The 3910-nt window shown below is 35.7% G+C and overlaps 1 protein-coding gene across 7 annotated transcripts in view; it reads left to right on the top strand.

Annotated features, from left to right (window-relative positions):
- Positions 1–3910, top strand: part of RFX3 (regulatory factor X3) — a 337765-nt gene that overhangs the window by 40928 nt on the left and 292927 nt on the right. For 5 of the 7 annotated variants that reach the window (XM_070794588.1, XM_070794586.1, XM_070794591.1 and 2 more), the window contains one exon: positions 2731–2798. The exons of 1 other annotated variant lie outside the window; for it this stretch is intronic. The gene's annotated coding sequence lies outside the window, so the exon portion shown is untranslated. One more of the 7 variants, XM_070794589.1, reaches the window with a different exon arrangement.

Below are 3910 nucleotides of genomic sequence, written 5' to 3' on the forward strand. Positions count from 1 at the left end.
ACCATCTGACATGAGTGGCAAGTCAGAATTTGTTTACTATTAGTTGTGGAGTATGAGAAAATGAGAGTGAAATAGTGACTACCAGGAGAATCAGATGTTAAAGAATCTGCCTGCAATGCAGGAGACCCAGATTCAGTTCCTGGGTTGGGAAGATCCCTGGAGAGGGAATGGCTACCCACTCCACTTTTCTTGCCTGGAGAATTCCCTGGACAGGCGAACCTGGCAGTCTACAGTCCATGGGTCACAAAGAGTCTGACATGACTGAGCGTCTACTATAACATAAAGGACAATTATAAAGCCACTGAGAAAGTTAGCATAGTATGTGGGAGCAAATGGGGTGGGACCTGAATACAAAAAAATACTGTGTTTTGTTTGGCATTAAGTACCTAATCAACTTCTAGCATATTGCTAAGCACATAGTAATGACTCAGTGTTAAAGGGAAAGATGAAGATACTTGGATTATCTGGACCAGAGATAAGAAGAAAGTCATTGTAGAGTATAGAAGGAAAATAAGTTCGTATGGGGCCAGTGTGGAGTTTTGAAGGTGGGAGCATCTTGCTGTTATTGTCATGGCAGTGAGTGCGCTGCTTGTGTGTGTGGATCATGTATATTAAATATTTGTATGTGTGGCACCTAACAGTTGCAATTCTTTCTTAAATGAGTAATTGAATAATATTATATGAGAACAGGCTCTAAGAAATGAACTGGATTTTAAAGTTAAAATCATAAATGGCAAAGATTTATATTATCAGTGAACTGATATGGAGGCTGAGAAACTTGTAATAATTCAAGACATGAAGAGATCCCGAACAATTATGTTATTATCAGAATGAGGTCGTGGAATATGTCTTCAAAGAGATGTTACTTGTAACTTTTCTGGAGAGGAGTAGAAGACACAGATAACTGTAGATTAGCTTGACTTTTCTTACTTGATATTCAGGTTAGGTACAGGTGAATGTGGTTGAAAAAAGAATTAGAGCTAAAGGAGTTGGTAGAATTACCTGAGAAAAATCTAATTGTAGGATGTATAAATCATAGTCATTTTGCTCAAAGGTATTAGGAAGTATTTAGTCACTTGTGTGTGTGCATGCTAAGTTGCTTCAGTTGTGTCTGACTCTTTGCGACCCTATAGAGTATAGCCTGCCAGTCTCCTCTCCCCATGGATTCTCCAGGCAAAAATACTGGAATGGGTTGCCATGCCATCGTCCAGGAGATCTTCCCTACTTACGGATAGAAACTGTGTCTGTCTGTGTCCCCTGCATTGACAGGTGGCTCTTTACCACTTGAGTTACCTGGGAAGCCTATTTAGTCATTTAGTTTATAATAAATATGTACAGTAATGCCTCATGTCAGAAAATATGTTTCATAATGATAATAAAGTAACAGGAAAATCTGATAATAGGGTTAAAAATTTCCAAGTTATTTTTGAGAACTCTGGTGTGTTAATTAGTGTTGATTATTGCATTTTTGCTGTAACTGACTTGTAATCACCTAAATACACAGCAAACACCTGTGATTATTTTAGTGATCCTTGTCTTGTCTTGTTCAAGTAACCCTGAGAGTGTGTATTTAGACTGTTCCTTGTTCATATATACTCAGCTGTGCCTGTTTGCTTTGTTACTGTTCATAGTTTAATGGACCAACATAAAAATTTATGGCAACTGTCACTTAATGTCACCTTTAACTTTAAAGAAAAAAGAAAGCAAGCAAAACTAAAGCACGCCAGGCAGCTATGATATTGTTTACAGTTGACTAAATGATAGAATACTCTATACTTAATTTATATCTGATATTATGGGCCAAATTTAGGGCAAAAAAGATGTGAACATATATAAATAATATGCTTAATTACATTTTTGTATATCAGTGTTACCCTAAATTTATTAGCCAATAGAAATCATTAGTTTTAAAATAATCTTGCCCATTCTTCTCCAAACCAAGTATTTCTTTTTAAAATTTCCATAAAACTGAATAATCATATATACTTAGTTCTCCAGTTTGTGAACTGTTTGTATATTATTTCTGGTTTTTTTATTTTTAAGAAATAAATCTTATTTAATCATTTTTAAGGAATGAATAAATATATATTATCTGCTAATCTGTTCTCACTTTTGCTTCTCTGTATCAGGGTGCTCTCAGAATTGGCTGGTCTGTCATCTTCACAATTTATTATTATTTTTTTTCCATTTTTCTACATTAACTTTCTTTTTTTTCTCTTTTTTCAGTTTTATTTATTTATTTTCACTTTACAATATTGTATTGGTTTTGCCATACATTGACATGAATCCGCCATGGGTGCTCTGGGCTGGTGCACTGGGATGACCCAGAGGGATGGGATTGGGAGGAAGGTGGGAGGAGGGTTCAGGATGGGGAACACCCATGGCAGATTCATCTTCACAATTTAAAAGTGTAGATTTTTTTCAAAGTATTCTTCTCTTCCTTATTTTCCCTCACTTATATTTTTTCCTAATTATTATGTTCATAATGTTTACTTGCATTCTAATTCTTTGAAAAATCTCTCTCCTTTTGTGCAATATCAAAACAATATTTTTTTTGGCTACATTGGAAGCTTTAAAAATACAATTATATAAAAATACAATAAAATAATTCATTTGTATGGTAATTAATATTTATCTAGATTCAATAATTTAAAGTAATCATATAATTTCTAGATATCAAAGAATTCATTTTTAATGTTAACCTAATTCTTCTTGCTTTTAATATTTTAGGCCACTTGGTCATTCTGGCATTTTATGGTAGAGAATACATTGAGTTTGGCTCATGGAAAGAATATGAGGTAATTGATCCATGTTCTCTATAAATTATGAAGTAAATGTACACAAAACCTAGAGTAATATGTCAAATATGGAATCTCATGTCTGAATTTTTTCAATAACTTTTAAAATATGAGATTTTGAGATAGGTTTTTCATTTCTTAATGGTTAGCAGTAGCTAATATGGTAAGGAACTTTATTTTCATTACTACTTTATATATTTAAGACAAAACAATATTAGAGCTCTTCTTCACATTATATGGTTACAATTAATATTTTTAAATGCTTCAGATAGCTTAGCTGTCTGTGGGGCTATAGAAACCACAGGAGCATGCCTCCTTCCTATCCTCCTCCCCATCCCCCTTTAAGTAGGATTAGAGGCATGCTACACTGTGAAATACTAACAGCTAGCGCACACAGTTTATGGGGAAAGTAGTGAGAAAGGGCGTTGAGGCTCCTATAATGTGAAATTTCTAGGCGTTCAGAGGGTGGTCTAGTGAAAGCGGTTGTGAGCCTCACAGGTTAGTCTTTTCTTGTCCTTTGGCATCCTTATGTCACCCTGCATGTGCCTGTGTTTGGTTAACCCTGAAATGGCACTCAGCTAAGTGCATATGCCACATTCATTTCCATAGTTGTTTCATAGATTACTAAGCTTCAAGCCTGTATCAGAATTAGTTCAAATTAAAGATAGTAAAATATAGGAGCTATCCTTATGAAATCCAGCCAATGGCATGGGAGTGTGAGAATCAGTAGATATGCATTATGTGGTAGAATAATAGGCTAACCTACTGCTGATGTCATAATTCCCCTGCTCAGTAATGTGTTGGTTATGTAAGAAGGTGCAGCAGTTTGTGTGAACTTCTGCTTCCACTACAGCAGTACTTTAAAGAGAGGCTTTCCATTGGCATTCAGAAAGGTGAAAAGTGCAGAGGTGGTGGTGGAGTGGGTGGTGGGAGGGGCATAAGAGGGATAGGCGTCGAGTCTGAGTACATGTACGCTGTTCCTCATCACTGGGCTTTGAGACTGTGTTTGTTCCCGAATTGAATTACATTTTTACCTTCCCACATAGTTGGTATGCAGCTAAGAGGCAGCCCATTCAAGGTGGTAAAACATTGCTCTTTTGACATTTCTTTAG

The sequence above is a fragment of the Bos indicus genome, chromosome 8, assembly GCF_029378745.1.
Source record: "Bos indicus isolate NIAB-ARS_2022 breed Sahiwal x Tharparkar chromosome 8, NIAB-ARS_B.indTharparkar_mat_pri_1.0, whole genome shotgun sequence".
Taxonomy (NCBI): Eukaryota; Metazoa; Chordata; class Mammalia; order Artiodactyla; family Bovidae; genus Bos; species Bos indicus.